This window comes from Astyanax mexicanus, chromosome 3 (assembly GCF_023375975.1).
Source record: "Astyanax mexicanus isolate ESR-SI-001 chromosome 3, AstMex3_surface, whole genome shotgun sequence".
In the NCBI taxonomy this organism is placed as follows: domain Eukaryota; kingdom Metazoa; phylum Chordata; class Actinopteri; order Characiformes; family Acestrorhamphidae; genus Astyanax; species Astyanax mexicanus.
This window is the reverse complement of record NC_064410.1, coordinates 18960587-18980248: the sequence shown is the minus strand read 5'-3', so window position 1 is coordinate 18980248 and position 19662 is coordinate 18960587. Positions and strand designations below refer to the sequence as shown.

Here is a 19662-nt window from a genome sequence, read left to right as displayed (position 1 = left end):
CTTCTACCTCAGTACCACTCCCTCTGCGCCACAACTTACCACTGCTACCTCAGTACCACTCCCTCTGCGCCACAACTTACCACTGCTACCTCAGTACCACTCTCTCTGCGCCACAACTTACCACTGCTACCTCAGTACCACTCCCTCTACGCCACAACTTACCACTGCTACCTCAGTACCACTCCCTCTGCGCCACAACTTACCACTGCTACCTCAGTACCACTCTCTCTGCGCCACAACTTACCACTGCTACCTCAGTACCACTCCCTCTGCGCCACAACTTACCACTGCTACCTCAGTACCACTCTCTCTGCGCCACAACTTACCACTGCTACCTCAGTACCACTCTCTCTGCGCCACAACTTACCACTGCTACCTCAGTACCACTCCCTCTGCGCCACAACTTACCACTGCTACTTCAGTACCACTCCCTCTGTGCCACAACTTACCACTGCTACCTCAGTACCACTCCCTCTACGCCACAACTTACCACTGCTACCTCAGTACCACTCCCTCTAAGCCACAACTTACCACTGCTACTTCAGTACCACTCCCTCTGTGCCACAACTTACCACTGCTACCTCAGTACCACTCCCTCTACGCCACAACTTACCACTGCTACCTCAGTACCACTCCCTCTAAGCCACAACTTACCACTGCTACTTCAGTACCACTCCCTCTGTGCTACAACTTACCACTGCTACCTCAGTACCACTCTCTCTGCGCCACAACTTACCACTGCTACCTCAGTACCACTCCCTCTAAGCCACAACTTACCACTGCTACTTCAGTACCACTCCCTCTGTGCCACAACTTACCACTGCTACCTCAGTACCACTCCCTCTGTGCCACAACTTACCACTGCTACCTCAGTACCACTCTCTCTGCACCACAACTTACCACTGCTACCTCAGTACCACTCTCTTTGCACCACAACTTAGCACTGCTACCTTAGCAACTCTGCTCAGCACAGCTCTGCACCACTACTACCTCAGTACCACTCCCTCTGCACCACAACTTACCACTGCTACCTTTGCACCACTGCTTGGCACAGCTCTGCACCACTGCTACCTCAGTACCACTCCTACCTCAGTACCACAACTTAGCACTGCTAAAGCAGTAGATATACAGGGGTTGGACAATGAAACTGAAACACCTGGATTTAGACCACAATAATTTATTGTCCTGAAGGACAGTTCTGGTGGAAACAGGAGAGTTGAGGTGCACATTGAATTCTGCCGTGATTTGTTCAGCCATGGTTTTGTTTTTTGGAACATCCCTTTCACACAGCTTTCTCTTGCATCCACAGTTAATCCTGTTGGATGTGGTTTGTCCTTTTTGGTGATATGCTGACATTACCCTGGATACCATGGCTCTTGATACACCACAAAGACTTGACCGGGATGATGGTGTTGAATGCTGAACTGAAGTCGATGAAAAGCATTAGAACAAAGCAGTTTTTGTTGTCCAGGTGGACGATAGAGAGAGAAATAAGGGGCACAGTCAATCAAACTTTTTGACAGGTGACCTTTGACCTTTGCCAGGTGCCCTTTGACCCCTCCCCCACACCACGTGCCTCCTTTTCTGGAATGTGACCTTTGACCCCTCAGATCACCCTATGATGAGGTCTGTTAGTAATTATGTTTTCATTCATCTGTAATTACCTTTGACCCCTCAGATCACCCTATGATGAGGTCTGTTAGTAATTATGTTTTCATTCATCTGTAATTACCTTTGACCCCTCAGATCACCCTATGATGCTGTCTGTTAGTAATTATGTTTTCATTCATCTGTAATTACCTTTGACCCCTCAGATCACCCTATGATGCTGTCTGTTAGTAATTATGTTTTCATTCATCTGTAATTACCTTTGACCCCTCAGATCACCCTATGATGCTGTCTGTTAGTAATTATGTTTTCAATCATCTGTAATTACCCCTGCCATTCGTCATTCATGTTTTGGATATGAGGTAATTTAAACCATGGTGACACACCGCCCCGCCCATCCCTCCGCCCCTTCCTGCCTCATCCCCACCTCTTCCCGTCCCGCCCCAGATTGTCCCGATTGGTCAAAAAAATTCCCGCCAAAAGTATTGACCAATAAGGTTGTTATTCCTATGGAGCAATCACAGCAAGCCTACGAGTGAAATGTGTATTTAAGAGTTAGCGAGATGTGTGAAGGACCGAGAGAACAGAGCAATGGCTTGTGTTTCTGAGGTTGCTGAAAACCAAAGCTTCCCATACCGGGATTCGAACCCGGACCGTCTGGATGAAAGCCAGAAATCCTACGCGTTAGACCATATGGGAGGATCTGTAGAAGAGCACGATGACGAGAATCTAAAAAGGTACCGAACAATGGAGAGCATTCCTGAACCAGTCGCTCAAGGAGCGCTCAAGGATCAAGTCTGGCGTTTGTCAGATGGAACTTACTTCGGATATGTTTTTCTTAAGGATATATATAGCGTTGCTATGTACGTCGGAAAAACGGTTAGATACGATGATGCCTCAGCTCGTTTTACTTTGAACCATATAGAATGGTTTAGCTTCAGAAGACACTGCTCTGTTTTTAATGCCTACGTCAATTACAGAAATACAGAATGCAGCCCATTTTTTCAGGAGAACATGAATTTAATTTGGAAACCTCTGAATACAGGAAAGTCTAGGTGTTTTAATCTCGCGCTGGTTATGACAAGCCTCGGATGTAATGTAAGCCTCAGTGTCATTCAAGATTTAAAATGCTATGCAATTGAAAATGACCTGCACTCGTGCGATTTCCAGGTTGTTTTTAATTCAGAAGACTTCAAAAGAATGAATCGTGTCTACTTTGCAATAATTGACAGTTTGTTCTATATGAACAAATAGATTTTCTGATTATTGTCAAACATACAAAACCAACATTAATTATATTCTTAAACATTAAACTTTTAGGTACCACTTTATAATAAGACTACCTTTATAAAGGGTTTATAATTAGGGTTTACTAATTAGGTTGTAAATGCCTTAAAAACCATTAATAATCAGTTATAACACATACGTAGAAAGGGCAACAATGACCTGTTGTTTGCCAAATAGTGAACCCACAGCCATCTATATTGTTAAATTTCAGATCTTTTCAGATACTCACTTACTTTGTCTTCTCCATCTAACTCAACTTGCTTCTCCATCTCCATATCCTCCATCAGTCAACATCAGTTTAACCATTTAACTCCCAAGTTTAATCATTCCACCACTAACTCTTTTAGTCATTTATAATAATGTGGTGTATATTATCATATGAAATAATACAATTGACATCTAAGGGCTAAGCAATAATTACCCTTACCTTGACATTTTCAGCATACTATCTGAAATCATCCTTGGGGTTGTCACAGATATTGATATAATGTTGCCAGGCGCTAATGTTCAAAGAACATGAAAGTGCTGTTGTGATCCTTAAGGTTGAGTGGCATCTTCTTTAGGACAGCATTCCAGATGTAACCTTCCTTTACTGGTTTGCTGCAGGCAATTTCACTGCAAGTAATTACTGCAGCTCCCAGCATGTAGTTTTCCATTTTGCTTTTGCCGATCAAGATTTTCAAATTGTAGATGAGTATTTGTTAATGAGTTACAAACACTTATAACCACTAAACAGGAGCCTTATTGTAAAGTGTAAAACACGTCACTATTTATTAATGAGTTACAAACACTTATAACCACTAAACAGGAGCCTTATTGTAAAGTGTAAAACACGTCACTATTTATTAATGAGTTACAAACACTTATAACCACTAAACAGGAGCCTTATTGTAAAGTGTAAAACACGTCACTATTTATTAATGAGTTACAAACACTTATAACCACTAAACAGGAGCCTTATTGTAAAGTGTAAAACACTTCACTATTTATTAATGAGTTACAAACACTTATAACCACTAAACAGGAGCCTTATTTTAAAGTGTAAAACACTTCACTATTTATTAATGAGTTACAAACACTTATAACCACTAAACAGGAGCCTTATTGTAAAGTGTAAAACACTTCACTATTTATTAATGAGTAACAAACACTTATAACCACTACATAGGAGCCTTATTTTAAAGTGTAAAACACTTCACTATTTATTAATTAGTTACAAACACTTATAACCGCTAAATAGGAGCCTTATTTTAAAGTGTATAACACCTCGCTATTTATTAATGAGTTACAAACACTTATAACCACTAAACAGGAGCCTTATTGTAAAGTATAAAACACTTCAATATTTATTAATGAGTTACAAACACTTATAACCACTAAACAGGAGCCTTATTTTAAAGTGTAAATCACTTCACTATTTATTAATGAGTTACAAACACTTATAACCACTAAACAGGAGCCTTATTTTAAAGTGTAAAACACTTCACTATTTATTAATGAGTAACAAACACTTATAACCACTAAAAGGGAGCCTTATTGTAAAGTGTAAAACACTTCACTATTTATTAATGAGTTACAAACACTTATAACCACTAAAAGGGAGCCTTATTTTAAAGTGTATAACACCTCGCTATTTATTAATGAGTTACAAACACTTATAACCACTAAAAGGGAGCCTTATTGTAAAGTGTAAAACACGTCACTATTTTTTAATGAGTTACAAACACTTATAACCACTAAACAGGAGCCTTATTGTAAAGTGTAAAACACTTCACTATTTATTAATGAGTAACAAACACTTATAACCACTAAAAGGGAGCCTTATTGTAAAGTGTAAAACACTTCACTATTTATTAATGAGTTACAAACACTTATAACCACTAAATAGGTGCCTTATTGTAAAGTGTAAAACACTTCACTATTTATTAATGAGTTACAAACACTTATAACCACTAAACAGGAGCCTTATTGTAAAGTGTAAAACACTTCACTATTTATTAATGAGTTACAAACACTTATAACCACTAAACAGGAGCCTTATTGTAAAGTGTAAAACACTTCACTATTTATTAATGAGTAACAAACACTTATAACCACTAAATAGGTGCCTTATTGTAAAGTGTAAAACACTTCACTATTTATTAATGAGTTACAAACACTTATAACCACTAAATAGGAGCCATTTTTGAAGTGTAAAACACATGAGTAATCAGTCAGTCACATTTAAACAATAAAAATGCAATGACAACAGAAATAAGAAAACTTAAGTTTTATTTACACATTACTCCTGAGTGTAAAGGGCACTCAAATTTAAACTGTCATAACTAAACATGCATAGACCTTTTAGCATGGTATTTAAATTGTATAAATAAAATGTATTTGAAATAAAAATATAAATAAAATGTATTTAAAATAAATAAAATTGACCAATACTCAAATTAAATAAGTCTTTAAAGTTTAAACACAATCAAGTGTACATAACCATTAAACAGGTTTGTTTCTCCTCATGGGGAGGAGGGTACCCTTAGCTTTCATGATTTCTATTTTTTCTTTTAATTCTTCATCTTTCTGAATAGCAGCCTCACACCGCTTAGCAAATGCCAGCACTGTCTCTCCAGTAGACCTCTTGGCCAGTGTCTCCTCATAGACCTCAGGAGCTGCAATAGCGAGCTCTCCAAGCGCTGAAGTGCACACCACAGTGTTTCTGCCAATGCCGTGCTTCTGGAACGCTTTGGTCATGGTCTTTGTCTTTGGCAAGGTTTTGAGGATGGATCTGTAGCGGCAGACAATTTCACTCGGTGTTTGTACTAGGCAGAAAAAAAAAACATTAAGTTACTTTGAAAAAGGTTTCACTACACAAAACCATACGCTTTGTTTCAGCTAGAGCTGGACGATATGATGAGGTTAGAAACAGACAAAAAGGTACCACATTTATAAAGTAATATCAGCTATCTAACTATTTGTATTCAACATCTTACATACTGCACCACATCCAGATAAACAAGACTAATTTTGCAGTCTTTGCACTTAAACATGCAGCTGGGAAAAGTTTTTAAGTGGGGTGAATACAGATGTACAGTATGAGAAGATTGTTTTTGGAACTTTTACTATTTTACCAGACTCTGCAAAAATAAAATGAAAAACATTGAAAATGATCCTTTCATTCTAAAATCAATAGGCAAGCAAACTCTTAAAGCTATTGGATTTCAGAGCCTTAACTAACTATTACATAACTGTTCTACTGGGTTGCATCCTTGATTTTAAGCCTGCCATTTAACAAATACTGTCACATGAATTTGTCAAATTAAGAAAGATCCAAAATCTCATGGTTACATGATTAATTGTACGCATCAATTTACAATATTGTTAGCAATAAAATACAGAAGTCAAATGGTAAGAAGTACTTTATTCATCATTGGTAAGCAACAGCATAACATGTTATTAAAAAGAATTCAGATACTTATTGTACTTGGTTGGTCTTGCATAAAATGCACACATTTACTTGTATTTTTTTTTTAAACATACTGCATGGCTCTCACAGAATTACACTTTAAAATATGTGGCATTCATGGCTCTCTCAGCCAAAAAGATTCCCAAATAGCAACAATATTAACTTTAGAAAACAAGACCTAACTCTAAACCTAAATAAGAGAATGATCATTTTTGCATTCTGCTAGTACATAGAGATATCTGTAACAATTATTTGATTCTTATCGCGCTGCCGAAACGTCTTGTGCTCTCTCTTGTGTTTTTTGGCTGCCTTGCTGTGCTTCTTTTTGGATTTGCGCTTCTTGGGGGTTGAAGATGAGGATGAGGATGAGGAGGACATGGATGACGTATTGGAGGTTTCCGAATCATTCACAGTGACTTTGTTGTCCATGCTTTCTTGCATTGCTGAAAAGTACAAAAAAAAAGAACAACAGAGATTTTAGCCTATATGTTTACTTATTTAATACAACAACTATTGTTATTTTACTATACTGTAAATATTAAGTGGCCTATATAGTAAAAAGTAAGGATATGTTATTTTTTACTCCCCCAGTACAGATATCATATAATGTTTATAAAACCAGCTCCTTGGTTAATGTCTGAAATGAAATAATTCTAGCCATGTACCTGTGAGGGCAGACAACTGTCACGAAGGAAATCTCTCTCTTCTTCCAGTTCTTCAATCTTCTTCTTCTGCCATTCCAACTTCTCCTTAAGAAGGTTCAGTTCTTGCTTCTCCTTGTTAAGAAGCACTACTGCAGTAGGGGCTAGGTTAGAAGCTGAGCATAAAAACAGATATATAAAAATCAGAATGGCACAACAGCTATTATCTAACAAATGACACTGTGTGTACCATTTATTAATTGATCCAAAATCAGTCCATGAAGGGCAAAACAAATGTACTAAAATTCAATTTTGAAGCTTTGAAATACTATTACCAGCCTAAACCACATTTGCAAGTTGCCAAAACACTTTTACCAGCCCAAAACCTTTATACAAACAGCCAAATGCCGAAATGGCAAGTCAGATGGAAAAAGGAGGTACATACAGATGACGTTTGTGTCAATCAAAGTGCTTCTGGGACAAAACAAATGGAGGTGTGTAGCACAGCAAGACATGTGGACAGGGTGAGTATACTTTAAAAACAATGAACATCTCTGCCTAACTAGCGTTATAGTCCACTTACTTTCGTTAACATCTCCAGGGGGTTTAGACTCAGCCTGTGCATTTTATGTGTTTATGTGTTCGCTTTAAAAAAAAAAAAAAAAAAAACTTCTCACAAGAAAAATGTAAGGGCCATTCCATACAGGGCCAGTGTGACTATGAAAAGGTTAATAAATATGAATACCATTAATATCAGCCAGTTTCACAATGTGTTGCAGTACAGTCCCCAGCATTCACTGCAACACATTGTGAAACTGGCTGATATTAATGGTATTCATTCAGTAAATAGTTCCAAAAACAATCTTCTCATACTGTACATCTGTATTGTAGTGGATTAAACAGAGGATTTCTTCATTGCTTGGACACACACACACTACCCCCATCTTATGGTCTAAAAGGAATGTTCTAACTTTACAATCACCCCCAGAAGAACACTCTAGAAGCCTTGGAGTAATCTTTTTCAAACAACCTTAAATTTCAAAATGACATTTCCTGACTATTTCTTCACTCAGCCTCGCTCAAGAGCCCTAAATACGAGTTTAGGGTAAAATTCTGTTGACATTCCTCCAAGTCGTAAACCTCGGAGTTAATGTTAAACATTGCGGACTGCGGACTTAAGAGAGTGTCAAAACTTAATTAATGCCTTGGAAATTGTTAATTCACCAAATATTATACCAATTTAGGGGTTTGTGCCTAGTTATTTCTGCAATCACTTAGAAATAAGATTAATGAAGTTAAGAGAAATGTTCTAAGCTTGGAAATTCCATTGACCGTTTGTAAGTGAGACTCTCTCTCTGTTCACCAACCTCCCCAACCGTCGTAAATTCCGACAGGCAAGGACCGAGCCTTATCTAAGCACTCAGCAAAGGGGAGGAATTTCTCACTAAGAAGATTTTGCTTAAAATACATATATATTGACTATATAAAAGAGGTGTTTTATAGAATGTTTACTAAATAATGGTATATGTGTCTGGTATATGGTATATGTGTTTGGATTTGTCCTGATTAAAGTTTCCTACACATTCAAGTCTGAATCAACAAGGTTTAACTAGCATTTGATAATTTAGCTTTATTTGGTTATCAGTGGTTTAACAAGGTATTATCTTTTAAGTGATTTAATTGGGTTTAAATAATATCATGTCTCTTGATCTCTTTCCATCTTTCCATCCATTGATGTATTTCTAAGATTATCTTGAATATTACAAAACTGTTTGTGGGCAAAATATATATATTACATTTATTGTGATTCAATTGTAAGATTGTTGTTTCCTGAATTTATCCTCACAAACTGGTATGCTGAAGAATGTATTTTGATCCACTGTTTAGTTGAGTTTTCTTTTGGTTTGGTCTATTAGAAAAATAGACCACTAGCTGAAGCATGGTGACCATGTGGGGGGGATTTATGGCCCTTTGTGAATAAGATCATCTTCCCTGCCAAAGTTTGAAATTGCTCCTAGACCAATCAAAACACAGACATTTGGGCCACAGGGCCAATCGTAGCTCGAGGGCCAAACAGGCCACAGAGACTAATAGTTAAACTGGGCAGACACAGTTCAGTTTTTGGGCAGTTCAGTTTTGGAGTTCAGTCAGAGCAGTTGGAGTTGTAGAAGTAGGGGGAGAAGATGAGTTGAAGGAAGCAGTAGAAGATGAGTTGTGGAGGAGAGGTTCAGGGAGAAGTTAGAGGAGAGAAGTTAGGAAGCCCAGAGATGGAGAAAGGATAGACTGTTAGTTTAGTCATCTTAAGTTAGTTTTCTTAGAATAGTGCATTTAATCTTCTTCAAGTATATTAATATTAGCTATCCTAGTTAAAATATCTAAGGTTATTTTACAATCTACAAAGCCAAGCATTATTCCATCTAAGTTTAGCTAAAGTACAGCTGAAAAAGAGATCCGCCAGATCCAACCCAGAAACCTGCGGTCCGGAGGCCACCAGCAAGCCACCTGAGAGTGAAGGGATTTACCCTGTGGGTTCTAATGGGGCTCCGTGCTGACACAGGAAGTCAAACCATCCTGCAGACAGGCTCACGTGATCCTTTTTCGGGGTGAAGCATCAGACGACCAACCCAGACGGACGTCACCAAGGCCCACTTCAACACCTCAGAGTAAGGCAGAGCTGGGTTTAATCTTTCGGCAGATGGTGTCTGTTGGTCATGGTTTGGTCGGGTCTTTAATAGAGCGTCTTTAGTATAGATGACTCATTTTGAGTGTCTTGGGTGGAAATAAGAATTGGTTTCGTAGACTTAAAATGCCTTAGACCCTTATTTAGAAATATTCACTTAATAGTTCTATTAATCTTTATTCCTTTCATATCAGCATTATAACGTGTTTGTTGTTTATTTCTCATTTATCATTCTACACTATGATTTGATATCTAATGGCTACATTTATGACTTTTTAATGAATTATTTACTCATATCTGTGTGATTTAATAAATACTTTTATTTTACAAAACCTGTAATTTCAGTGTGTTTTCTGGATAACTTGGTTATGAAAATTTCTGTCACCTGTAGAAAACACACCCTGAGATGTCTTGTGTTATTAATTAATTTGATTAATTAATTTATTAATTAATCTAATTAAATTAATTTAATAACTGGCGCCCAATTAAAAATATTTCAACATCTCAATTAGCACCAGGTATTCAAACCACTGAGCCCGCTACAGTATTCACCCCACTTAAAAACTTTTCCCAGCTGCATGTTTAAGTGCAAAGACTGCAAAATTAGTCTTGTTTATCTGGATGTGGTGCAGTATGTAAGATGTTGAATACAAATAGTTAGATAGCTGATATTACTTTATAAATGTGGTACCTTTTTGTCTGTTTCTAACCTCATCATATCGTCCAGCTCTAGCTGAAACAAAGCGTATGGTTTTGTGTAGTGAAACCTTTTTCAAAGTAACTTAATGTTTTTTTTTCTGCCTAGTACAAACACCGAGTGAAATTGTCTGCCGCTACAGATCCATCCTCAAAACCTTGCCAAAGACAAAGACCATGACCAAAGCGTTCCAGAAGCACGGCATTGGCAGAAACACTGTGGTGTGCACTTCAGCGCTTGGAGAGCTCGCTATTGCAGCTCCTGAGGTCTATGAGGAGACACTGGCCAAGAGGTCTACTGGAGAGACAGTGCTGGCATTTGCTAAGCGGTGTGAGGCTGCTATTCAGAAAGATGAAGAATTAAAAGAAAAAATAGAAATCATGAAAGCTAAGGGTACCCTCCTCCCCATGAGGAGAAACAAACCTGTTTAATGGTTATGTACACTTGATTGTGTTTAAAGTGTATTGGGCACACTGGTTCAAGTTTGAGTGAAAAAGAAAAATCAGTACATACATACATCAGTATGTGAGGTATATTTTTAGTTTCTTTAGGTTTTGTTTAGATTTTGATTAGGATTCTTTGTTTAGGAAGACATAGACCTTGTGAAGATTAAGATTAAGAGACTTTAAAGACTTATTTAATTTGAGTATTGGTCAATTTTATTTATTTTAAATACATTTTATTTATATTTTTATTTCAAATACATTTTATTTATACAATTTAAATACCATGCTAAAAGGTCTATGCATGTTTAGTTATGACAGTTTAAATTTGAGTGCCCTTTACACTCAGGAGTAATGTGTAAATAAAACTTAAGTTTTCTTATTTCTGTTGTCATTGCATTTTTATTGTTTAAATGTGACTGACTGATTACTCATGTGTTTTACACTTCAAAAATGGCTCCTATTTAGTGGTTATAAGTGTTTGTAACTCATTAATAAATAGTGAAGTGTTTTACACTTTACAATAAGGCACCTATTTAGTGGTTATAAGTGTTTGTTACTCATTAATAAATAGTGAAGTGTTTTACACTTTACAATAAGGCTCCTATGCAGTGGTTATAAGTGTTTGTAACTCATTAATAAATAGTGAAGTGTTTTACACTTTACAATAAGGCACCTATTTAGTGGTTATAAGTGTTTGTTACTCATTAATAAATAGTGAAGTGTTTTACACTTTACAATAAGGCTCCCTTTTAGTGGTTATAAGTGTTTGTTACTCATTAATAAATAGTGAAGTGTTTTACACTTTACAATAAGGCTCCTGTTTAGCGGTTATAAGTGTTTGTAACTCATTAATAAATAGTGAAGTGTTTTACACTTTACAATAAGGCTCCTATTTAGTGGTTATAAGTGTTTGTAACTCATTAATAAATAGTGAAGTGTTTTACACTTTACAATAAGGCTCCTGTTTAGTGGTTATAAGTGTTTGTAACTCATTAATAAATAGTGAAGTGTTTTACACTTTACAATAAGGCTCCTGTTTAGTGGTTATAAGTGTTTGTAACTCATTAATAAATAGTGAAGTGTTTTATACTTTACAATAAGGCTCCTATTTAGTGGTTATAAGTGTTTGTTACTCATTAATAAATAGTGAAGTGTTTTACACTTTACAATAAGGCTCCCTTTTAGTGGTTATAAGTGTTTGTAACTCATTAATAAATAGTGAAGTGTTTTACACTTTACAATAAGGCTCCTGTTTAGTGGTTATAAGTGTTTGTAACTCATTAATAAATAGTGAAGTGTTTTATACTTTACAATAAGGCTCCTATTTAGTGGTTATAAGTGTTTGTAACTCATTAATAAATAGCGAGGTGTTATACACTTTAAAATAAGGCTCCTATTTAGTGGTTATAAGTGTTTGTTACTCATTAATAAATAGTGAAGTGTTTTATACTTTACAATAAGGCTCCTATTTAGTGGTTATAAGTGTTTGTTACTCATTAATAAATAGTGAAGTGTTTTACACTTTACAATAAGGCTCCCTTTTAGTGGTTATAAGTGTTTGTAACTCATTAATAAATAGTGAAGTGTTTTACACTTTACAATAAGGCTCCTGTTTAGTGGTTATAAGTGTTTGTAACTCATTAATAAATAGTGAAGTGTTTTATACTTTACAATAAGGCTCCTATTTAGTGGTTATAAGTGTTTGTAACTCATTAATAAATAGCGAGGTGTTATACACTTTAAAATAAGGCTCCTATTTAGTGGTTATAAGTGTTTGTTACTCATTAATAAATAGTGAAGTGTTTTATACTTTACAATAAGGCTCCTGTTTAGTGGTTATAAGTGTTTGTAACTCATTAATAAATGGTGATTTGTTTTACACTTTAAAATACGGCTCATATTTAGTGGTTATAAGTGTTTGTAACTCATTAATAAATAGTGAAGTGTTTTATACTTTACAATAAGGCTCCTATTTAGTGGTTATAAGTGTTTGTAACTCATTAATAAATAGCGAGGTGTTATACACTTTAAAATAAGGCTCCTATTTAGTGGTTATAAGTGTTTGTTACTCATTAATAAATAGTGAAGTGTTTTATACTTTACAATAAGGCTCCTGTTTAGTGGTTATAAGTGTTTGTAACTCATTAATAAATGGTGATTTGTTTTACACTTTAAAATAAGGCTCCTGTTTAGTGGTTATAAGTGTTTGTAACTCATTAATAAATAGTGAAGTGTTTTACACTTTACAATAAGGCTCCTGTTTAGTGGTTATAAGTGTTTGTAACTCATTAATAAATAGTGACGTGTTTTACACTTTAAAATAAGGCTCCTGTTTAGTGGTTATAAGTGTTTGTAACTCATTAATAAATAGTGAAGTGTTTTATACTTTACAATAAGGCTCCTGTTTAGTGGTTATAAGTGTTTGTAACTCATTAACAAATAGTGAAGTGTTTTACACTTTAAAATAAGGCTCCTATTTAGCGGTTATAAGTGTTTGTAACTAATTAATAAATAGTGACATGTTTTACACTTTACAATAAGGCTCCCTTTTAGTGGTTATAAGTGTTTGTAACTCATTAATAAATAGTGAAGTGTTTTACACTTTAAAATAAGGCTCCTATGTAGTGGTTATAAGTGTTTGTAACTCATTAATAAATAGTGAAGTGTTTTACACTTTACAATAAGGCTCCCTTTTAGTGGTTATAAGTGTTTGTAACTCATTAATAAATAGTGAAGTGTTTTACACTTTAAAATAAGGCTCCTGTTTAGTGGTTATAAGTGTTTGTAACTCATTAACAAATAGTGAAGTGTTTTACACTTTAAAATAAGGCTCCTATTTAGCGGTTATAAGTGTTTGTAACTAATTAATAAATAGTGAAGTGTTTTACACTTTAAAATAAGGCTCCTGTTTAGTGGTTATAAGTGTTTGTAACTCATTAATAAATAGTGAAGTGTTTTACACTTTACAATAAGGCTCCCTTTTAGTGGTTATAAGTGTTTGTAACTCATTAATAAATAGTGACGTGTTTTACACTTTACAATAAGGCTCCCTTTTAGTGGTTATAAGTGTTTGTAACTCATTAATAAATAGCGAGGTGTTATACACTGTAAAATAAGGCTCCCTTTTAGTGGTTATAAGTGTTTGTAACTCATTAATAAATAGTGAAGTGTTTTACACTTTAAAATAAGGCTCCTGTTTAGTGGTTATAAGTGTTTGTAACTCATTAATAAATAGTGACGTGTTTTACACTTTACAATAAGGCTCCTGTTTAGTGGTTATAAGTGTTTGTAACTCATTAATAAATAGTGACGTGTTTTATACTTTACAATAAGGCTCCTATTTAGTGGTTATAAGTGTTTGTAACTCATTAATAAATAGCGAGGTGTTATACACTTTAAAATAAGGCTCCTATTTAGCGGTTATAAGTGTTTGTAACTAATTAATAAATAGTGAAGTGTTTTACACTTTAAAATAAGGCTCCTGTTTAGTGGTTATAAGTGTTTGTAACTCATTAATAAATAGTGAAGTGTTTTACACTTTACAATAAGGCTCCCTTTTAGTGGTTATAAGTGTTTGTAACTCATTAATAAATAGTGACGTGTTTTACACTTTACAATAAGGCTCCCTTTTAGTGGTTATAAGTGTTTGTAACTCATTAATAAATAGCGAGGTGTTATACACTTTAAAATAAGGCTCCCTTTTAGTGGTTATAAGTGTTTGTAACTCATTAATAAATAGTGAAGTGTTTTACACTTTAAAATAAGGCTCCTGTTTAGTGGTTATAAGTGTTTGTAACTCATTAATAAATAGCGAGGTGTTATACACTTTACAATAAGGCTCCTGTTTAGTGGTTATAAGTGTTTGTAACTCATTAATAAATAGTGAAGTGTTTTACACTTTACAATAAGGCTCCTGTTTAGTGGTTATAAGTGTTTGTAACTCATTAATAAATAGTGACGTGTTTTACACTTTACAATAAGGCTCCTGTTTAGTGGTTATAAGTGTTTGTAACTCATTAATAAATAGTGACGTGTTTTACACTTTACAATAAGGCTCCTGTTTAGTGGTTATAAGTGTTTGTAACTCATTAATAAATAGTGACGTGTTTTACACTTTACAATAAGGCTCCTGTTTAGTGGTTATAAGTGTTTGTAACTCATTAATAAATAGTGAAGTGTTTTACACTTTACAATAAGGCTCCTGTTTAGTGGTTATAAGTGTTTGTAACTCATTAATAAATAGTGACGTGTTTTACACTTTACAATAAGGCTCCTGTTTAGTGGTTATAAGTGTTTGTAACTCATTAATAAATAGTGACGTGTTTTACACTTTACAATAAGGCTCCTGTTTAGTGGTTATAAGTGTTTGTAACTCATTAACAAATACTCATCTACAATTTGAAAATCTTGATCGGCAAAAGCAAAATGGAAAACTACATGCTGGGAGCTGCAGTAATTACTTGCAGTGAAATTGCCTGCAGCAAACCAGTAAAGGAAGGTTACATCTGGAATGCTGTCCTAAAGAAGATGCCACTCAACCTTAAGGATCACAACAGCACTTTCATGTTCTTTGAACATTAGCGCCTGGCAACATTATATCAATATCTGTGACAACCCCAAGGATGATTTCAGATAGTATGCTGAAAATGTCAAGGTAAGGGTAATTATTGCTTAGCCCTTAGATGTCAATTGTATTATTTCATATGATAATATACACCACATTATTATAAATGACTAAAAGAGTTAGTGGTGGAATGATTAAACTTGGGAGTTAAATGGTTAAACTGATGTTGACTGATGGAGGATATGGAGATGGAGAAGCAAGTTGAGTTAGATGGAGAAGACAAAGTAAGTGAGTATCTGAAAAGATCTGAAATTTAACAATATAGATGGCTGTGGGTTCACTATTTGGCAAACAACAGGTCATTGTTGCCCTTTCTACGTATGTGTTATAACTGATTATTAATGGTTTTTAAGGCATTTACAACCTAATTAGTAAACCCTAATTATAAACCCTTTATAAAGGTAGTCTTATTATAAAGTGGTACCTAAAAGTTTAATGTTTAAGAATATAATTAATGTTGGTTTTGTATGTTTGACAATAATCAGAAAATCTATTTGTTCATATAGAACAAACTGTCAATTATTGCAAAGTAGACACGATTCATTCTTTTGAAGTCTTCTGAATTAAAAACAACCTGGAAATCGCACGAGTGCAGGTCATTTTCAATTGCATAGCATTTTAAATCTTGAATGACACTGAGGCTTACATTACATCCGAGGCTTGTCATAACCAGCGCGAGATTAAAACACCTAGACTTTCCTGTATTCAGAGGTTTCCAAATTAAATTCATGTTCTCCTGAAAAAATGGGCTGCATTCTGTATTTCTGTAATTGACGTAGGCATTAAAAACAGAGCAGTGTCTTCTGAAGCTAAACCATTCTATATGGTTCAAAGTAAAACGAGCTGAGGCATCATCGTATCTAACCGTTTTTCCGACGTACATAGCAACGCTATATATATCCTTAAGAAAAACATATCCGAAGTAAGTTCCATCTGACAAACGCCAGACTTGATCCTTGAGCGCTCCTTGAGCGACTGGTTCAGGAATGCTCTCCATTGTTCGGTACCTTTTTAGATTCTCGTCATCGTGCTCTTCTACAGATCCTCCCATATGGATTTCTGGCTTTCATCCAGACGGTCCGGGTTCGAATCCCGGTATGGGAAGCTTTGGTTTTCAGCAACCTCAGAAACACAAGCCATTGCTCCGTTCTCTCGGTCCTTCACACATCTCGCTAACTCTTAAATACACATTTCACTCGTAGGCTTGCTGTGATTGCTCCATAGGAATAACAACCTTATTGGTCAATACTTTTGGCGGGAATTTTTTTGACCAATCGGGACAATCTGGGGCGGGACGGGAAGAGGTGGGGATGGGGCAGGAAGGGGCGGAGGGATGGGCGGGGCGGTGTGTCACCATGGTTTAAATTACCTCATATCCAAAACATGAATGACGAATGGCAGGGGTAATTACAGATGATTGAAAACATAATTACTAACAGACAGCATCATAGGGTGATCTGAGGGGTCAAAGGTAATTACAGATGAATGAAAACATAATTACTGACAGACAGCATCATAGGGTGATCTGAGGGGTCAAAGGTAATTACAGATGAATGAAAACATAATTACTAACAGACAGCATCATAGGGTGATCTGAGGGGTCAAAGGTAATTACAGATGAATGAAAACATAATTACTAACAGACCTCATCATAGGGTGATCTGAGGGGTCAAAGGTCACATTCCAGAAAAGGAGGCACGTGGTGTGGGGGAGGGGTCAAAGGGCACCTGGCAAAGGTCAAAGGTCACCTGTCAAAAAGTTTGATTGACTGTGCCCCTTATTTCTCTCTCTGACGATGCCATCTTTACTGCGTTCCACCTGGCTCTCACCCACCTGGGCAACAAAGACTGCTATTTTCGAATGCTCGAATGTTCATCGACTTCAGTTCAGCATTCAACACCATCAACCCTCAGCATCTGATTGGAAAACTGAGCTTGCTGGGCCTGAACACCTCCCTATGTAACTGGGTTTTGGACTTCCTGACTGAGAGACCACAATCAGTCAGGATTGGAAACAACACCTCCGGCACCACCATAGTGAGCACCGGCGCCCCCCAGGACTCATGACTGTACTGCAAAGTACAGCTTAAACCACATCATCAAGTTCCGAGCATCCGAGCCTCCAACACTAGACTCTGCAACAGCTTCATCCACCAGGCAGTCAGACTCCTCAACACACAGAGACACAAACAAAGTCTGAACTTCTCCCACACACACAGACACCCACTCGGCACACAGAGACTGGAATGTCTTTATTCCTATCAGCAATATTTGCTGCTACTCTCAAAACTATAAACTCTCTTGCTCAGTAACATGCACATCCACTATGCACATTATTATACCGTATCGGTGCTGCACTGTCCTTTCTTTTAAATTGTCTCGTCTTGTATTTATTGTTATTTAGTGTTATAGTTTATGTTGCACTGTCGTCACTCTTGCACTATAAGTTGTCTATTGCTTGTTGTTCCATGTTGCACCATGGTTCCGGAGGAGCATAATTTCACTATACTGTGTACCTGTACTCAGATGTATTGACAATAAAAGCCTCTTTACTTGACTTGCTGTCTTGGTCACAGATGCGCCAGCAAGACGTGCACCAACAATTTGTCCTCTTTTGAACTCTGGTATGTCACCCATAATGTTGTGTGCATTGCAATATTTTGAGCAAAACTGTGCTCTTACCCTGCTAATTGAACCTTCACACTCTGCTCTTACTGGTGCAATGCGCAATTAATGAAGATTGGCTTCATGGCTGCTCCAATTAAGCCATAAAACCTCCCACACTAAAATGACATGCGTTTCAGTTTCATTGTCCAACCCCTGTACTTGAGCACAATTTTAATGCTTCATGTCAGCCTTTTATAAACTTGTTCACATGTATGTTGTTTTCCAGATCATTTAACATGGATCTTAACACTTTTTAAATTACAATCTTGAAGGGTGCTAACATGGAAAGAGTTCATGAAAATAAGTATCTTGGCATATGGCTGGATGATAAATTTTAGCTTTCAGTTCAGCTTCCTGTATAGAAATGAATCATGCTTCCCAACAAACACAAGAAAAAAGATTGTTAAAGCAACACGTCATATACTAGTGCATCTTAAAAAATTAGAATATAATTGAAAAGTTACTTTATTTCAGTAATTTCGTTTAAAATGTGAAACACATATTATATACAGTGCCCTCCATAATTATTGGCACCCCTGGTTAAGATGTGTTCTTTAGCTTCTCATAAATTGAGTTTTGTTCAAAATAATATAGGACCACGATGGGAAAAAAAAGTAAAGTCCAACCTTTAACTCAAGTAAATTTTAAGGGGGAAATAAAATCCCTGACTAAGAAATAATTATTCTTCATAAAATCACCTGTTCCACAATTATTGGCACCCCTAACAATTCTTAGGAAATACATTTAATAAAAGTATTTCTGTCACTTCTACAGTAGTTACGAAGTTGATCAGAGTATGTAGGAACATTTAATTAGTAATTCACAACTTCCTGTTTCCCTGGGGTATAAATATGACGTGACACAGAGGCCATTTATCTTCAACATGGGAAAGACAAAGGAACATACCATTCAAGTGAGGCAGATGTGTGTTGACCTTCACAAGTCAGGCAATGGCTACAAGAAAATCGCTACTCGCCTACACCTGTCCATATCTACTGTCAGAGGAATTATTAAGGAGTTTAAAACAACTGGAACAGTGGTAAACAAGCCTGGACGAGGACGCAAGTTTATTTTGCCACCACGCACAGTGAGGAGGATGATAAGAGAAATAAAAAGTTCTCCAAAGCTCACTGTTACAGAATTGCAACAAATGGTAGCTTCTTGGGGTCACAAAGTCTCCAAAACAACCATCAGGCGCTATCTACATGCCAACAAGCTGTTTGGGAGGCATGCACGGAAGAAACCATTTCTCACTCACAATCATAAACGCAAACGTTTGGAGTTTGCTAAGCGGTACTGGGACTTCAACTGGGACCGTGTGCTTTGGTCAGATGAAACAAAGATAGAGCTTTTTGGCAACAAATGCTCTAAGTGGGTCTGGCATAACACAAGAGCTGAGTATGCAGAAAAGCACCTCATGCCCACTGTGAAATACGGCGGGGGATCAGTGATGCTGTGGGCCTGTTTCTCTTCTAAAGGCCCTGGGAACCTTGTTAGGGTGCATGGCATCATGAATGCTCTAAAATACCAGGACATTTTAAAACAAAATCTGGTGGCTTCTG

The 19662-nt window shown here is 36.3% G+C and overlaps 1 non-coding gene across 1 annotated transcript; it reads right to left on the bottom strand.

Moving 5' to 3' along the window:
* Positions 1-2235: 2235 nt before the first annotated feature.
* trnae-uuc (transfer RNA glutamic acid (anticodon UUC)) lies at positions 2236-2307 on the bottom strand. Its single transcript has one exon. It is a non-coding gene; the product is annotated as a tRNA-Glu (tRNA).
* Positions 2308-19662: the final 17355 nt, after the last annotated feature.